Genomic DNA, 20,774 nt, shown 5'->3' on the forward strand with positions numbered 1-20,774 from the left:
TTTCTGGATAGAAACTATGAATAGTGTCAGACAGAAGGCGCGGTTTGCTGAATAAAATGTACCAAGATGAAAATGCTGAACACACATTGCAACACAAGTTGTTATAATTATTCTACTAAAGAGAAAAGTTGCAAAGTCATTGTGAGATGTGAAATAAAATGCTTGGCCCATTTAAAATACATAAAGAAGAAAGAAGTAATCATACGAGGGCAAATGTATTCTTGCTTTAATGCTAGCAGCACTACCTACCCCCACTTCACCTCCAGCACAGTCCCTGGGATGCAGTAACAATCGTTTAGGTGCCAAGGTATACCTACAGAGTATAAGCCTGTGAGCACTATGAGCAAACAAACTAATCAGATATACTTGCTGCTCATTGTGCCTCCACTGCTGCAAGCACCTTTTCATGGCCAGCAGTAGTGTTTGCGGCCATGGAAGGGTGCTTGCAATCACAAACACACAATGTAAACAAAAAAGATCACATATAGGCAATGCTCAGATACGAGCACATGCTGTTACTCAGACATATTAAAGGCGAGTACAGGGAAACAATATAGAATGAGAGGAAGTCAAATGCGGGAATTGTTACACAAAAAGTGCTATAATGATTTAGCCAATTCTGAAGAGGGGGAACATTTAAAGTATACTCATATCCCACAGGCAAATGTGACAAAAGTGTATAAGAAGCATTTCTGATATAAAACCTACAGTACTGATGCAATGATATTTAATCTGGATATCAATCTCACAGTTATGCACATAAATAATCAGAGACATGCTAATAATGGATGTGATAGGGACATAAAGCTGCAGTGTAACAAGGGGGAGTTAAAATGCGATATACATGTTAATTAAATGCTGACTTGAGATAACATTTAGCAAGGATGTATATACAGGGAATTGATGTGTGCGAGCTGACAGCAACTCTGTATTAGCCATCTCACCATGTATACACAAGAACAAAAGGAACTTAGAGCTGTAATGTTAGGTAACTCATAAATAGGCATGTTTATGCAAATAAATGACTAGCACCAATAGGAAAGGGGTTTATCACCTATGAGCATGGAACAGACAAGCAAGTGCTGTATGGCTATGTAAATGCTGCATGCCAATCTAATAACAAACAACATACGTAAGTGATCAATGACAAGACAAAGCAGTGATATATCAGGAGTCTCGTTTTATCATTGCTGATATCTAATATAGTAATATGGGGCATGCTCACATGCAGTTACAATGAACAGTAATATAGCAGCAATTCAACAGCAGCAAAACAATAGAAACTGTTGTAACAGAGGACCAATGGCATTTTCTGATGGTCTCACAGTATGCCATATAGTAAGAAATGTTTATGGAATTACACATCTGCCATTCAGCTGTATAGTGTGATGGAAACAATTGCAGTATTAAACACCTCTCTGAAGGAAGACATGCAATACTGAGCACAATTATCTTGTGAATAGGTAATGCATATGAGCAAGAAATGCCCTAAGAAACATTTGCATAATGCAAACACATGCCTGACCAGATATCAGAGAGATGCATGGTAATTGTGGCTGCTGAAAACATACGCATATTGGTCTTCCAAGGAAGCACACCCTGGAAGGGCGTACAGCACTGTATTGTTGACCTACCTGATATGAAAATGCCTGACAAAGCTAGCTGTTTGTGTGTGTGTGTGTGACCCACTGTTGTCTGATTTACAGATATTACCTGATTCAAAACTCTGCCTATTATACAATACTCTCTCCAAACCTCTGTATTGACTGCATGTGCTTTCATCTTATAACAATAGAGGCTGTCACAAATAACTGAACTGAATATGTGTGTGTGTGTGAACAGTCATATGATTACAATGTGAACAATCTCTTTTATTCACAATGCCAGAAAGGAGCTACACGTTACTGTCCACCCAACACTGAGCTTTACAACATGCTTAGTTCTTTGACAAGGAAGTTGTTTTCATCATGTAGAACATACACTGTTTCAGAATTAAACACCATTCTCTCTGTGTAGGTATACTATAAAAGCCAGTAATCAATGGATATGCCACTCGAGAAATCACAGCATGACATGCATGAATAATCATTTCACTATCATGCATTCACAACCTCTGATAATATATCATTATCCAACATAAAAAAGTATATGAATAACTAGAGGTAATGGTTTATATAACATCAGTGCATACATGTAATAGTGTCCCTTTCAGGAACTGAACAGCAAGTTATGCAGCTCTATAGACTAATGACATAAGGATGAACCACAAGCACCACAGTGGAAGTCTTACAACTAGTATAACAATCCACCTATGCTAACTTATTACATCATATGTATGTGTGGTGAACAAGCTCTGAGATGAAAGAGATCATATAGCTCTCTCCATGGAAACATTATAACTGTTATTCATGCATTACAGGACAAGAAACAACAATGCTAACATGCACTGAATGTGGATATTGAATACATGAGCATTTGACAGCAGACAATACATGATATTTGACAGGATGAATTCACCATAGTAGAAATGTAATTACAGTTATGATAGATGTGGTTATATGAAGGCATTGCATCATGCTCTTTCTATAAAGCATATGTGCCTGTAAAGCCCTATATATTATCTCCATCTACCTACCCTCAGTAATAATATCTCTATAATAGAGGACATTCTAAGCTGGGTATCAACTTCTTACCCGCAAGAAACCACTATACTTGGTGATTTTAATACTGACTGGAAATGTGTAAATACAGATAATCCTTCATCACATATTAATCTTAATGGCTTTAGTCAAACTATCACCACCATCACTAGACTTAACAAACCCAACAACAAAGAGAGTCCCCAGGATTCACTAATCTTCTGTGTAAGACTAAATTAGTCTTACACGGAAGAGCCAGTCTAAGAGTAAGACTGCAGCATGCCATGCATATTAATGAGGGAGCGCTGCCTCAACTCTAAAACTAACACGGAGCATGGACAAGTGTAGGGGCATGTCGGACTGCCGATCAGTCCAAAAATCCATGCCCCCTGCGAGTTTGAAACTCGGGAAATGTCTAGTTACATGAGCGAGTCCGCTCACATGTGTACATTCTAACGCTACACTCCCCCATATAATAAACCCCGTACAAATATAAAAAGTAAAATAAATGTTTTTCTTTTTTCATTTCTGATATAGCTGCCCGTATTTGCATGTGTTTGCACGGGTTTGCCCATTGCTTAGCTACAGTTAGCAGTTTAGACACCGAAGAGGATAATAAGAAAAATATATGCAAATTAAGCAAGATAGCATAGTGGTTAGAGCCTTTGCACAAAGAGGAGGCATTTCCGGTTCGAGTCCCACTAGTACACTTTTCATTTTCTGTTGGAAATCTGTATACAAAAATATTTCCTGACATGTATTATTTAAAGTTTTGTAAAAAGCATTGAAATGTTATATGTAGTAGTGAACAAATTTTATATATATATATATATATATATATATATATATATATATATATATATATAGGAAGGTGAAATGGTTATGCATATTGATAAATGAGTAACTTGTTTTAAGCAATGTAAAGCACTGCTAAGCATATTTTACCAGTATTGAGCATATTTATATTTAATTGTGTGTAGCTGAGCACTGCATTAACTAGCGCAATGTCAGGCAACATCAAGCAACGTTGAGCAACACTGAGCAAAGTCGGGCAAAGTTGAGCAAAGACGGCTAAACACGGCCACACCTCCTTTACTGTACCTTAACCATTCAGCAAAGATGGCTAAACATGGCCACACCTCCTTTACTGTACCTTAACCATTCAGGTCTGGCCAGTAGGAAAATAAAAAACAGTGACAGGGCTCGAACTCCAGATACTGTGTACTATAGTCACAGTACATAACCACTAAGCCATGACAGCATTTCGTAGCCATGCACTTTCAACAGACACATATCTATCAAAGGAATATTAAACATTGCTAACATCAGCTAAGCAGATGTGCCTACAGCTGAGTTTTTTAAAAACTGGCCAATCACAAATAAGTGCGAGAAATGAGGCATATTTAAGCTCCACAGGCAGGAATACTTGCCACAACTGGTTGTAGCTCCCTTTTGCAGTCAGCATGGCTGGTGTTGGAGAAGGTACTCGATTTCAAGCGCAACGTTGGGGCATTGATGAGACCAAAGTAATGGTTTGGCTCCTTGTCCACAATCATGAGGAAAGACTCCTGCAGGGCCAATACCAGGGCACCCAATACAAAACAGAGGCCTGGAACTGTCTAGCTCGTGATCTCACCAGTGCCACTGGCATTCCTCGGACTGATGAGCAGGTCAGGCACCATTACTCTGACCTGAAGCGACGTAAGCAGGATCAACTGGACTAGTGGATCCAGGAGGCCCGTGGGATGGAAAATGCCCCACTACTGAGTAAGTAGCCATTGTATTAAGTATTTAAGAATTGCTATTCTTGTCTATGTTATGGATAGGTATGTCTCATTATCACTGCATTTATTTCACAGCTGCAGGTGTCCGGGCTATGAATCAGCAAGCCCATGAAGATAGGCTGCAAAGGCTGCATCACCAGGCAGGTTAGTAATTATTCTGCATGTACTGTTATATAAAATAAATGAAAGAGCCTTCAAAAATGTGTTTAAACCCAATAAATAAAGGTGTAATAATTCTTTAATAAAGGTATAATTCCTGGAGTGCGTCTATGTGATTTTCTTTGATATGTTGTTGTACTGTTGCATTTTAGAAATAGTACTGTTGTATTAAGCAGTGTTAGTTAACCCACACTTGGGTAGGCCCATATAAAGTGGATGAAGGGAGTGCCAGTAGCTTTTATACATATTTACAGCTCTTAACTGTTGGTTCATGCCCAGCATGTACAGGTTAATCTGGCAAATGAGTAGCTTGGTATTGTGTTCCCCAGAAATGTCAGTGTGCTGCCAGAAATGTAGGGAGCTGATAACATATAACTGATAATTTCACCTGAACATATCTAGATAATTATATGAAAGTAGAGCTGTCCGTGTACCATCTCAGCAGTAATGTGTGTGAGCAACTCTGAAAATATGTAGCAGTAACATCTGCATCCTGGGCAGTTTGTATGTCAGATACTTCTCATGTATATAATGATCTAGCAAAATCCAATTGCACAATAGTAGGACATTGAGTAGTGTAATAATACATGTAAGGGACATATAACTGCAGTTAATAGGAATGTAGTGTAAATTAGAAGGATATATAAGTTGTTAATTGAGCTATCTTTTCCACCCTACTGTATGTGCATAAAAAATGCAATTCCACACCTCAATGGGTATGTCTAATCTCAAAACATTTGTTGGGACATATGTCCTATTGGTTTATAAATATTTGCATTCATTTCTATGCATGTGCCCTGTTCAAATACCACAATATTGGTGGCCTGTTGCCATCAATTAAACCTGCATGCTGTTGTAATGTCCACGATTGTTCTATATATGCATGTGTTATGCTTGCTTTTCAACTGTTGAAACTCTGGTGTGTTGGGTTAATGGGAATGCTTATGCATGCTGTTATAACTAACTGGGAATGCTGTTGACTGTTACTAACCCATATCTGTATTAAATTCTCCAAAACATAGTTTGTATGGGAAGACCGGTCCCAGCGGATCCACCTGTCCCACCTCAGCTGGCCATGGCACCTGGCACCAGCAGGTCTGGTGCCCAGGCTGGAACCTCCTCCGCTTGCCCTGTGCCACCTTCAGGTGGAAGCACTGCAGGGGATGGGGCACGGCCTCCCCGTGCAAGCGTGGGCGGAGGAGGGCCACCTATCACCCTTCAAACAGTCCAGGCTGTGGTTCGTAGAGAGATTGAGCATTCTGTTGCAGAACCTCTATGCCAGCTTGAGGCACGAGTGGCGCAACACCCGGGTCAGCCTACCCCTCGTACACAGCCCCCAGCACAGCCACCCTCTGGACTGTGAAGGTGCAGTGGTGACTGCCCATGGGTGGGGATCTCAGTTCCACTGTTGCCATCTGTGGGCTCATGGGCTTGCGATTTCCAAACATCCCTCCCCGTCAATGGTGTTCACCCACCACATGTGTCATATTCTGCCCCTGCATGTGTCTTGTTTGTCTTGTCTATTTACCTCCAAAACCTACCTCCCCAAATATACCTATGTCCCCTACCCCACATTCCACTCTCACCTGAAAAAAAAAAGGGCAATCTGCTCCCAAAAAAAAATTACGCTCCATACATAGCTGCCCATTTTGCACACATGTCCCCTGGACACATAAAATGTAATTTAATTGTCATTACAACATACTTTGTTGTCCTCACCCCTCTCTCAGGGGTTGAAGGTTTCATATTTACCTCCAAATTTATTCCATATGCACAGTTGTTGCTGTTAAAGAAGTGGGCAGCTATGGACCTTCCCTACACCCGTCCTGCACATCCCAAGCTATTTTCTCTACTGTCTTTCCCTCTTTGTGCCCCTTTTTCACCACTTTCCTATCTCCCCATTTTTCCTTTCTTTCGAAGAAATGAGTGCGGGTGTAAGCACTATTAAGCAGCAGTTAGCGGGTTTGCATGAGTGTGCGCTTGTTTGCGCTTAGCTAAGCATTGCTAAGCATCACGCAAAACCACACAAACCTGCTTACAACTGCTTAAAAGTGCCTTAGTCACTCTGTATGTGAGGGCCCTTGTTCTGCTCAGCAGCAAAATAAAACACCTCTGTCAGTCTCGAACTTTGTACACACTACACTACATGAAGTACCACTAAGCCATGGTAGATATACAACAATTTTGTGCTGAAATAAATATATCATGCATCAGAATGAGTGAATGTAAAGGAAAAATAGGAATGCCATACCACACAACTTGTTCTGTGGATCTTTACCAACAGTTGTGGGATTACATTACATGACTGTGATATGAGAAGCAGCCATTCTAGCAGGAAATAATGTTACACCATCACTTTACAACCCCCACACAGTATCATAGCAGGACAAACACTGGCATATCTGTTTAGGGCAGAGGCCATACCTCCCAACTGTCCCTAATTTTCAGGGATGTCCCTGATTTTGAAACAAAATTTAGCTCTGTCCCTCTGAATCCGTCTGAAAACTACTGACTTTGGCCAGAAAGGTGGTGAATTACACATAATGAGTAATGACAATAATTAAGAGTTAGACACTTCTTTTACTTCAGAAAAGGTGTATTAATCCATATGCTCTGGTTCTCTCAAAGTCTCAACTTAATGGCACTAATATTTTAAAAGTGTCCCTGACTTTTTCTCTACTTTTCCTCGAGTCTGTTCAAATATGTACCTGAGTGTTTGAGAGGTCTGGCAGAGGCAGGAACACAGAGGCATATCAGCCTTTCTGCTGTTACACACTGTGCAAATAGCTTTGGAAGGAGTTCTGGAAGCATACCTTTATATAGGAATACAACACTGAAATACAAAAGGATGTAGCCATGTACTGGTAGCAACCAACTGTAACAATGCCATTTCTCTACTGCTGAAAAGACCTGTGTGGTGCACAGACAAAGAATAACAGGCTAATCTCTGTCTACCATGTGGATAGGTCCACAGTTGGGAGTTATGCAGACAGACTACTTGCCTTGATAAACTAACATGTACACAGCAACCCTGTAAGTCCAGCAAGATAACATTCACACAATAATACGTACGCTCTCTGTACTTCTGCACCCCTACCCAAATATAGAATATACCTGTGTGTGCAGGGTCTACCAAGGATGTAGGTAAGCATACTCACAGTACTGAAATGTGTCCAGTTTTTCTGAGCAGCTTGTGCTAATGTCAACACTAAAAAAGCACAAACTGTTTAGAACTGAGTAAATGAATATTCACAGTGTAGCAGTTCACAAACAATTCTTGTGTCAAAGGAATACATCTCAATAACTAGCTTTGTATGGCAGTTAATTGTAAAATTTGAAAAGAAAGTACATCTTTCCATGTATCTTGGGGTAGTATTGTGAGGGGTGAGTACATTTCTACACTGACAAGTGTGTACTGAAAGCAGCAACATTTAGGTCTGAGTACAAAATGTGAATCACTGCCTACACCCCTAGCTTCTGATATAAGAACTATACCAACCTTCTGTCTTAAACAATGATGTCCACAGCAAACAAGGATGATCTCCATCTTGGAAAGCTGAAAGGGCCATGCCTACCTGAGTTAGCAATTTATAGTACTGGGTTGCTATGACAGTGATTACTGCAATTACTACACAGCATGCTGCATGCGATTAGCAAATGGTGGCCACTAATTGGTGCAGATGCCATCACATTCTCATGTGCAAATATCTACAAAAGCAGGCTGCAATCGCTGCCAACAAACCCAATCACTCTACTGCAGAGACTGACAGAGAGAGAGAGAGAGAGAGAGAGAGAGAGACAGAGAAAAGGAAAAAGAAAAAGAAATAATACCAAATCATACAAGGGAAAGGTATGTGACACATATGTATTTACTGGCATGTAGTAGATGTTTTTGAAGAGTAGTCTACATAATGTGAACCATTCATATGTGGCAGCAGTACTTATCTATGCACAGATGTCCTGCTTAACTACTGCTATGGACAATACAGTGTGTACCTGTGGGCAGTGGGACATAACTGTGAAATGTGTAGCTCAGCATTAAATTTCAAAGATCTGATCCATGTTATCAGTGTTCTGTACAGTAGTTTGGCCAATGGCTGTTGGGGGGATTAGCGCTGCCATTATATAAACATGAGTGTGACAGAGCAACACATGCATGATAGTCATATTAAAGTGTAGCTTAGCATTGGCAACTGTTGTAGCAGTCTAGTATGCTTATCTAGCAATTGTAGCTATATATACCCCCTCTAATGTTAGTGTGTGATCACATGTGACACCTGTTTGTGTTGCAGCAAGGCCCAGCAGTTCAGCTGTGAGGTCCAGGGACTTACAACAGTGTGGACCTTGTGTGTGTATGCCACACACATACGGAGAAATATATATAAACAAGACAGCATACAGTGCTGGTATATGACATGTGGTGGTTAAACAGTGTGGGTGGTTTGCTCAGTTTGCAATGTTGAAGCCAGTGAGGCCTGCTAAAGCTACCTGGGCTGTGAACACTTTCAATGCTTTTATCACAAGACTGTGAGATATTATTACATTACTGTACACCTCACATCCTTTGTATAATTGATATTCCCACTATGAAAGGTGAATGTATATGTGCCTACATATATATGTATATGTACACCAATGGATGTGTATATGTAAATATATATATACACATACACACACACACACACACACACACATATATATATATATATATATATATATATATATATATATATATATATATAGAGAGAGAGTCATATATACTCATACACACATCTACTTGTTGCAATAGATACTCTGTACTGTTGACTGACTGTGATGGTCAATGTGTTTGTGAATACATCAAAGATATGTATTTGTGGGATAGCTTAGTGGGAAACTGTTTATGTCATGGTATTATGGGTCCTTGCTTTGATCCCAGCAAAAGCTGTGTATTCTGTTGCTAGGCAGAAAAAGTGCTATGGCATACAGTGTGATTAAGTCCCTTGGTTTTAACTGGGGTATATCATTGGAGGCTAAAGCACTACATCTATGATTATTGATTGGTATTGATGTTGAATCCAAATCCTGTGTGCAGTGTAGTACTACTTGAAGCTCTGGGCCTGTACAGCAAAGCATGGTGTATGTCCACATTGCTTGCATCCACTGTTTTGTGTGGTCCCTGTATTCATCACAAATTACATTTTTCAAGATTAAGGTTTTGTAAGTACTGACACACCGTACTGTATATTACACACGTAAAGCTTATCTGGGTTGCCATACCTTTGTGTCCTGTAATTATGTCTGATGTGTGTGTGGGTATGTCTGTAACATGTCCTCTTTCATATGTGTGGTAAAACATATAACTGCGTATCTAGCAACATTTATAGTGGACTACAGCAGTATGTGACCTATATTCCCAATTGTGCACATATTTTGGCCACAGGGTTGCCATTACCAAGTTGTGTGGTATAATAGTAATACATTTACTGGACCTTACACTCATTGTGATGGATGACATATTTCTTTACACATCAGCTTGATGTATATCTGCTGTGGCTAGGTGGTGCATTGTGTTGCATACAGTGTGCCAGATACTCTTGTGTAGTCTTAAATAGTGATTTTATTTTGTTGATCTGCAGAACATGGTTCATTAGATAGAGGGAGCCAGGCACTTTCAAGCAGTTGTGGGGTGAGCAGTGATAAGTGGTAAGTAAAGTGTTTCACTCTCAGTTAGCTAATAGGTTGCTATATATGGCAGTTCATTAATATCTGTACTGTATAATGTTAAATGTGCCATATGACTTGCTCAGACATATTTTGTCTTTATGTCTTCCAGGGATCATGGCACATCACAGAAATCCCAGCTCTAGTAGTGCTGAAGATGAGATCATTACTAGCTGTATGATTCAGCACTACAGTCTAATGTTCTCACGAACCAGCCAGAACCAGCAGGAGCGTACTGCAATGTGGCAAGATGTTGTCCGAAGGGTAAATGAGGTAGGCCTGCATAACCGGACATATAAGCAGGTACGCCACCACTGCAGTGATCTACTCAGACATGTCTGTCAGCGTGCTTCAGATGTGCGGAGACAACAGCTTGCAACAGGAGGTGGTGTTAATATCCACCCCCCCCTCACCAGAGTAGAGGAGCTGCTCCTGAGCCTCGTGGCACCTGCCCAACAACAACAGCAGCAGACATACACCATGATGGAGGTTAGAGCCACCCAGCAAGCACACATGGAGCATGCAGGTAACATGGCATATCTGTAGACTACTGTTATCTGTTTTGGTAGATCATGCATATGTGAGATGTGGAGTGTGTAGTTAGAAGATGTGGAGCCTGCTGTTGTGCAATACTGATCATTTGGAACATAATCTGTAGGCATGTGAATGTAAACTGTTGTTCTACTGTAAGACTGCAAACACACAGTAGCAATGCCACAGTTGTGGCCACTGACAAACTGTCTCATCTCTATGTAGATCCCTCTGGGGTGACATCAAGGCAGCGGACAGATGCTGGTGAGTGTGTTCTACATTTATTATTGTAAATAAAAAGTGCATGTCATAGTTAAGGTGTAGGCCATTTACACATGTAACACACCTACCCATAATGCATGCTGTGCATGTTTGATGTAAGACCACGCACATCTCACCAATGTGATTAGCTGCCTCAAACACAAGCAATACCCAGACCATCTCAAACACATGTGGCTACACTGTAGTGACCATTGGATAGGCAAAGTTGATACTCAGCATGCACATAACATACACAACTATGTCATACACAGAGCATTTTAACATGCTACACATAAAGGATTCACAAACCCTCTGTAAAGACACACTCCAGTATCCAAAATCTCATCCACACATTACACATAAGATACCTGAGGGGTAGAGGCCTATCATGGGACATTTAAACACTCTGTGACACACTACACATTCATGTCAGGGAATGCTCCTTATTGGCCTTCTTAAAAATCCATGTAACAACTGGTTGTGAAATGGTGAATGTAGCCAAGGTAGTACAGTTCTGGTACAGCAAGATTAGTGCTGGTTTGAGAAACATTTGTAGCCTTGAGTGACCACATGATGCTTCATGATGATGGCCTATGGTACTATACCCCATCCAGTTATTGTAACCACAGTACTACACATAGCTTTCATTGCGAAACACCTCAATGTTGTGTGTGTGCAAACATATGCACCTCTAAACAATATGCATACCAATCACCATTTGCACAACTGACACATATATGTCTTGTGATGCTATTGAGTGGCTAGGTCATATGACATACATTGGGTATGTGTGATGTTTAAATATGCAGTTCTGTTTTAGCATGCCATGTCATGGATGACACTGGCATGTCCACAATATGATCTACACTCACCATAACTACTGTACATTGGGTATGTGGACGAATGGTATTCCATCAATTATACATGCACCACTGATGATGTTGTGTGAATACTCATCATGCATGTGCTAAAACTGTCTCCACAATTATTTGCTAAAGACACAGAGGCTGTAATCAGCATTGGATACCTATCTGACACACAGATACACATCCAGCCATGGTATGTAGACCTGTGAGTTATGGTGCACAGTACATTACAGAGTTTTGAATACTTGCACAGCAATGTTGTGTCCATGTATGCATTGTATTCCAGGGGGAGGCCAATCACCTAATAACAAAACACATGCATCAAAGCCATGCATACTGTTAGTAACAAGGACTGTCTACACTTGCATTGCATGCTGTTGAGCAACACATGTCCTGCATGCTGACATGTGTGATATGACTGTTTTGCTTGTGATACTGTACCCCACCATCACCTGCTATTGTGTATGCTCTGAGATTGCTGGTGTTGTGTGTGTGTGTGTGTGTGTGTGTGTGTGTGTGTGTGTGTGTGTGTGTGTGTGTGTGTGTGTGTGTGCACGTGCATGTGTGCAGGTGCATGTATACATGTGCATGTGTATGTGCGCATGTGCGTGTGTGCATGTGTGCATGTACATGTGTGCATGTGGTCTGACATCATGTTCAGGTCTTAAAGTGTGTTTCCTCTTTTCCGCTCACAGGTGCTGAGGTGGGGCTGGTTCAGTACAGCAGGGAACCTGATGTCACTGAGACAGACAGTGATCATGAGGATAGGTGTGTTGATGCACAGGCAGGTTTGTCAGGGTCTGTTGTTGGGCCACCAATTGACAGTACACAAGTCTCCACCCCAACCATGCACACAGTCATACTGCCTGTACATCCATCATCACCATTGCTCTTTGTTGAGGGACAGTGTACGGTTGGCACTGGCCAGGACAGTGTGGTATCTATGGCACATGTATCAGGACACAGCAGCCATAGCTAGATGTCTGGAATGGTACCACATAGGCAGATGCCAAGGGGTTCTCGTCAGAGCACTGCTGGTCATCATGCCCCTGGCAGACGTGCCATAACTTTTTCAGCCACATGCATGTTCCAGGCTGTCATGGATGCACAGATTAAGGGCACAGAGGGCTCATAACACCTCTGTAAATGACAGTATCCATGACCTAGCAGGTGCCATACGTAATTACACTGAGGTCATTGATAGACATTGGGGTGAGACATTGGATGTCCTCCACAATATCATATCCATGTGTCAGGACAGTGCGGGACGGTTGAGATGACATGGACGTATGCCAGCAACATCAGCAGCTGGAGGTCGCCGTGGATGTCCAGCAAGTCACAGCTGCTCCCATAGTGCCAGTACCAGCCCCAGCAATGTTGGGGGGGGCTGTCCATAGACCGTCCTAGAAGACCATGTGCACGTGGCACTTGGCCGGTCCCAGCAGGGACCTGGATCCAGTGGATATATGTCAACCTCTTCAGATAGTACCCAGTCTGGATTAGTACCTGATACTGTCTGTAGCACCCCTGCCAGGCACAGGTTCCGTATCCATGGCCAGAGATGGTGATCTATAAAGCCTGCCAGGTACAGTCTGTAGCTGTCCCACAAATCCCCGTATATGGCAGCCACATGGTGGAACTGTTTGCATGCAGACACACATACATAAACCAGAAACCTAGGGCAAACACATACCTGCACACATTACATCAACATTGGTCCATAACAGTACTCATGACCCTCACACACACACACACACTCACACACACATGTCGATTGTATGGCTCAGTGTAGGCCTCTGGCAAACCAACAACACACCCTGTGCATATGATGAAACCTGTGCCACCTCCTGTCATCTGTAACATTGATGCAGGAACAGGCTAACATGGTGCTGATGCACAGGGTGACTTTGATAAAGTATAGCAATAGTTGAATGTGTAGCATGTTGTCAGCAGTAAAGTGTAATGATATCCTTGAAGGTGTAGCTGAGTAGACATGATGCATTAACACTGTAATTAGCAATGTTGTATTGTTTACACCAGTGTTTATATTCCAGTTGTGTTTTGTTTGCCCATGTGCCACTTGGCTGATGTGCGTAGTGTCAGCATGTGTTATACAGTGGACAGTAAGTGTGGGGTGTGTGCAGCACAGGTTTGCAGGTGTACATTTGTGAACATGGAGGAGGTGCACTGTCTGCAAGTACGTGCATATGGGATACTTGGGCAGGGTGACATGCCCTGTATTGGCCAGTGTTAACACTCCATAGTTTCTACTGGTGGCCAGTATGCATTGTACTACACACATTTTGGAACTTGAGTACGCATGTGTGTGTATGACACAGGTTGACACTGTGCTCTGGGTGATGCTGTTGTTACTATCTGTCATTGGTTTGCATTACTAAGGTTAACACTGTCCCAGCTGCATAATCCTGTATTAATGCACACTGTTCACCTACAGGGTTGCATGGACTGTGCTATCACAAACACAAGAAATTCTCACTTATACAGTAAAAGTGCATTAGTCTCATGGACCCCTGCCATAAACTAAATATATAATAGAAGGTGTGATGTTATACCAAAAAAGAGTTACATACCAAGAAGGGATAACCTCTCTGGTCAGTATCATTGGGAAAATTCAATCCCTCAATAAGCATACAAGGCAAGCTTCAAAATACAAAATGGCAATGATTCCAAATACAACACTAAAGCTTTCTTTACTGTTGTTCATAATCTACAGGGGAAATCTCAGATTGGGTCACAATTAATGTAAATGGTCACAAAGTACACTTATCTGACTGACATTACTAATTCCTTGTCAGACAGTTTGAATGCGGATTTCACCACCCTGTCATTATACAAGGGCCACATTTCCAGACCTGCAGAACATAATACCTGATAATTCACAGACACTCTAGTTAAAACATCTCTTTAGCAAGGTCCACACCACAGTGGAAATGGTACTGGACAGTGTCCCTGGCTGTGTCATACACAAGCTGACATATGAAGTCACCACTCACCTAAACACTCTGTCCAGATGGAGCCTCTATACAGGTTACATACATGTGGAATGACGTACGGTAATGGTGTTCACAGTCCACAAGGGTTGAGCTACAACACCTTTTTCTCCTTTTGGATGCTCCCATTAGGGGTTGCCACAGTACATCATCTGTTTCCATGTCTTCCTGCTCTCTGCATCTTGCGCTGTCACACCATCCACCTGCATGTCCTCTCTCACCACAGCCATAAACCTCATCTTAAACATTCCTCTTTTCCTGTTACCTGGCAGCTTCATCATTAGCATCTATTTCACAATATACTCTGCATCCCTCCTCAGCACATGTACAAACCAACTTAATCATGTCTATCTGGTATGGTCTACTAAAACCTCAGCTGACCCTCTAATATACTTATTCTTTTTAAACCTGTCCCTCGTCACACCCAGTGCAAATGTTAACAACATAAATTGATTAAGTAGAACTACAACAGGTCCTGAAACTCTCACCCCTATAAGCAGACCAATGTTATCTGGAAGGCTATGGACCACAGCATATTATGGGAACTTAACAGAGACATTATGAACCTGCCAAAACTGCACCATACCCACCACTTTTCTTCTTCTAAAGGCCACATCATGGCTCACCTATTAGTAGACCTCAAGCCAGTCAACAAGGCTATAGGTGAGGGAGGGGAGGTCAACACAGCCAAGCTATAGCTCACCAGCAAATCATACCCATACTACATACTGGTATTAGACATAACCTCAACAGACTGACCATAAACGATTGTTAGATGATGGCTTGGCAACTGACGCACAGATGTAGGACACACAGTAACATTTTCAGCCTCCATGTACTATTCTATGCAAGTAACAAGTGACATTCACCTGCATTTAGTCCTGGGACCACTCCTGTTTGGCATATAGCTTTCTTAGGTACAAGCAAACACAGTAGGGATATGTCTGCCCACGTTTGATGAAAATGCATACTGTGGGCTATACTTTATTCTCCAGATGCCAGACACATCCTCCAAAAGGGTATCATACAGATAGATACCTGGTGTCAATCTCATGCTGTGAAGCTATAAGCCTAAGAAATCATAGTTATCCACTTTTAGAAAACAAAGTATCCCCAGAGTACCACATAAGTAGTAGCTCCCAGAATGTGGAACAGGTACTAATGTATACATAGAGCCATGTGTTAAGTCATCTCTCCTTTGATAACCACATTACCAAAGGGTTTTGGAAATCCCTCTTTGGAGCACATAAGCAATAAAGGCTTTGCATGCAGATCCACAGAGGTTGCTGCACACCTATAATGATTAGTCATCTGTGCCAGACTTTGCTTGCTTTGGAACAGGTTTCAAATATACCTCAAGCATAAACCCTCACTCACACTCTTCAATAGAAACCGTGATGAGTGGATGTGAAATGGAAGCCATAGCCCAGGGATCACTGCAGTGGCTAAGCTTGTCACAATCATACAGAAGTGACCTAGGGTCTGGAAAGTGCCAGCACTCTCTGGCAAAGCTAACACATGCGTTCATGGAGAAAGCAGAGTACTCACCTATGAAATACTTGAGGTCACATGTATGTATATGGATTTGCCCCACAGCTACCTTACATGTGTAATGCACATACAGTTGTCATTGTGATATGTCATACACTAGAAAAATCAAAACCCACTCCACATTGGCCAACTGTGTCACACACCTGGAGCACAGACACACACACAGTTGGCAATTGCCAAATTCAAATCCCTGCCTAACTCCATTATGACACTACAGCAGTACAGCAGTACGCATTTACATGACACGATATACACATTATAGGGATTTCATTTTTCCACAGGTATATTTGTAGGATGGTGACATCATCGGACGTGACAAAGATGAGTATACCACTTCTAAGGTGTTTGAGTAGTCTCCAAAAAGGTTGCTCCTCCCCAGAGAGAAAGACACACACACAGTTGGCAATTGCAGGATTCAAAGCCCTACCTAACTACATTATGATACTATAGCAGTACGCATTTACATGACACACTATATACATTACTAGGATTTCACCTTTCCCCAGGTATATTTGTAGGATGGTGACATCATTGGACTTGACAAAGATGAGTATACCACTTTTAAGGTGTTTGAGTAGTCTCCAAAAAGGTTGCTCCTCCCCAGGGAGACACACACACACACAGCTGGCAAGTGCGGTGTTCTTAATCCAAACTAAGTATGTCTTTACACTTCAGCAAGCAATATGGAGTTACAGGGTGCAATACAGACATTACTTGCTGACAGTTTGCACAAAGGTTTTTTTCACATTTGCTAACTTCAGCAGGCTTATCATACTAGGTGTACTGTGAGTGTATTGTATGCATAGGCCATGACCATATCATATATGGGTTGATGCACCACATGCTGGCACACACAGGGTCAAACCTTGAGTAGCATCTTACCTTCACCTACGTGATACTGCAATATAACAGAAAGATGAGAAACTTCAACAATTGGCTGAGCTTCTGGTGTCATTCAAAGGGGATCCAGTCTCTGTCTGCCAGTGATGACATGATAGACAAGCCTTGTTGCTTCACTACAGATGGTTTGCATCTGTCGTCCCTATGCTTCTGAATACTGGCCAAGGCTTGTGCTGTCCCCATATTACCTTTTTTAGGCAAGGCTCAAAGGTTCATAGGTTCAAAGGTAGGTACTAGTCTATCGGCCCTGGGGCCTATACAAGGCCAGCCAAAAAGGTACCCTGGCTTTTGCCACCTGAGAAATTTATTTTCCTGTGCCACTGTCATGCAGAGACACAGAAGTGATCCCCAGGGTGAATTTCCTATTTCCCATCCAATAATCAAGATTTTCTTTGAAGAGTGCTTATGAGGAGCTTTGTTTGATATAGACAGGTAGTTTATTCTGGAGTATGTGAAGTGTGTGGGACAGGAATCTATCCCTCCGGCATGTTCTTTTTATTGTGATGACAAGGTTTAGGTCCCTAGAGCATGTAGGTTCATAGATTCATAGGTAGGTACTAGGCTATCTGCCCAAGGGCATTTATAAGCCTAGCCAGAATGTGTTGGCTTTCACCTCCCTTTTAAATTAGTTTCCTGGGCCTCTGTCTAGCAGTGCTACTGAAGTGATCCCAGGGGTAAATTTACAATTTCCCATCCACTCATCAAGATTCCTCTTGAAGAGAATCTGCAAGGGGCTCTGCCTAACATCAACTGGGATTCTATTCCAGAGTGAGGGAAGTCTCTGGGACAAGAATCTACCCCTCCAGCATGTCCTGTTTATTGCTTTGCTGAGGTTTAATTCACTGGAGCATGTGGCTTTAAGAAATTAGTTTTTCTTTAGGTGGTGCATGTCCATTAATTCCGGGTTGGACATGGCCTTATACGTCAGACATAGATCACCTCTGAGCAGGCAGTAAGCAACCGAGTAGAGCTGGAGTTTCTTTAGTCCAGCTGCATAGGGCATCTCTTTGAGGCCCATGATCCTCTTGGGGAAGTACTTCTGTGGTCTTACTAGCTGTTGCATGTGCCAATTAAGGTATATACCAAATGGGGCATTGTACTCTATTATGAGCCTAATGAGTGATGAGTAGAGGGGCACAATGACCTCTCTTGATCTAGAGGTGAACCCTTTTGTGATTAGGTGGGCTACATAAAAGGAATATCTAACCACTTTGCCAATGTGATTATCAAAGGAGAGGTTACTATCTACCTGGGTCCCCAGGTCTCTAATTGCATATTCCGTACCTAGTGGATTACCACCTTTGTGGTAATTTGTGGGCACTTTGTTTTTTTCAAAGGGGATGACTATGCATTTTTTGGTATTCAGCTTGAGGCCATGGTTTTGACACCAGGTATCTGTCTCTGTAAGACCCTTCTGGAGGATGTCTGTGTCAGCCACAGAGTCGATCATGGCCCCCAGTTTACAGTCATCTGGGAACTTGGTCAGCCATAGTCCTCCCATGCTTGCCTGTACCTCAGAGAAGTATATACTGAACAGGAGGGGTACCAGGACCGAGACCTGTGGGATGCCACTTGTGACTGGTTTAGAATTGGACATGGCACCTGCAACTTTGACCATGTGTGTTCTATCCGTGAGCCGGTTGGCCACCCATCTCATGACATAGGGGTTAATGTTCAAGCTGGTAAGCTTGTCTATGATGCCAGAGTGGGCAATGGTGTCAAAGGCCTTAGTGAGGTCCAGGTAGGCTGTGTGGACTACCTTCCCTTCATCTATGGCCTTGGTAACTGTTTCAAAGAAGTCAACTAGATTTAGGAGGCAGGATCTGCCTTTAACAAAGCCAAATTGGGTAGGTTCCAGTATCTGGAGGTTCCCAATGTCTCTGTTTATGAGTTCCATGATAATTCACTCCATAGCTTTGCAGATCCAGCTGGTCAGGCTTATAGGGCGATAGTTCCCAGGTTCTATTGTGGCACCACCTTTGTGGAGTGGGATAACTGTTGCTGTATGCCATTCTTTGGGTACATAGCCTGTGGTAAGGTTGAGTCTAAACTGTGAATGTAGGTGAGGGTTTAGTTCTTTTTGGAGCTCGTGTAAGACACAGCCTGGGACACTATCCAGTCCCATTGATGCTGTGTTCTTAGCTTTGGAGAGGGCTGTTTTTACCTGAATGTCCATGAAGTCTGGGGCTCTGCATTCTTCTGGGATGGACACGGGCCCTTTTGGGGGTGAGGGGGGATGAAGTTTGCACTGAACTTGTCCACCAGGATGTTGGCAATGTCAGTTGGTTCAGAGTATTTTTTGCCATTTTGCAGTAGCTGAAAGCATATCTCATATTTGCCACCTAAATGTTTGATATAGCTATAGAAGGCTTTGTGGTTATCTTTAGATTCCTTGGCAATTTTTCTTTAGAAACTAGACTTGGATTATTTTATGAGCGATCGTAGTTTCTTGCTAATAATGATCAGTGATGCCTTTCCTTTTTGGAATTTTGCTCTATCGTGTGTTAGTTTTCTCCTTCTGTTGTATAGCTTATTTATGGGCAAGGACCACCAGATTGGTTTCTTTATTTTGGAGGAGTGAGTCTTGGTTTTATTGGGATGGCTCGATCCATGCATCTCTGTAGATGCTCATAGAATGCACTTGTAAAGGATTCTGCAGATTGGATAGCATTATCCTGTAGCAAGGGGGCTTTGAAACTTTCCATTTTGGTCTTGAGAAGTGTGAAGTTTGCTTTTGAAAAGTTTTTCACAGTGGTTTTGTTGACTGGGGGGTCGAAATGTGGATGTCCAGTGTGATTACTTCATGATCTCATATTATCAGCGAGGGGTTTACCTCTGGTGTGGAACACTGTTCCCCCATGTTGGTGATGATCAGGTCCAGCATGTTGTAACCTCTAGTGAGCATGGTGACCAGCTGTTCCAGGCTGTTTGAGTTTATAAACTCTAGGAAGCATTGGGCAAAGGATTTTGTACTCGTGTAATTCTCCCAGTCAATGTTTGGGTAGTTGAAATCTCCTCATATCATGGTGTTTGGTAGGACCTTTATATTTCCCAGTGTTCTCAGGAATACTGAGTGAGGGTCCCGAGACAAGGTATGTGATCTGTAGCAGGCTACGATCTGATAAGCAACTTTGCCCAATGTTAGTTGCACTTGCATGGTCTCCAAGGCCTCGTGCTGTGCCACTAACCTGAAGGTGTGAGTATCCTTTATGAAAATGGATACACCCCCTCCTTTTGTATTTCAGTCTGAGTTTTGGGGCCGACGCTTGGAGGGATTGGGGTTTCTTTAAGTGGAGCATGTCCAACAGCTCTGTGTTTGACATAGCTTTGTATGTTAGGCAGAGATCACCTCTAAGTTGGCGATATGCG

This window comes from Protopterus annectens, chromosome 10.part0 (genome assembly GCF_019279795.1).
Source record: "Protopterus annectens isolate FY-2018-M chromosome 10.part0, PAN1.0, whole genome shotgun sequence".
In the NCBI taxonomy this organism is placed as follows: domain Eukaryota; kingdom Metazoa; phylum Chordata; order Ceratodontiformes; family Protopteridae; genus Protopterus; species Protopterus annectens.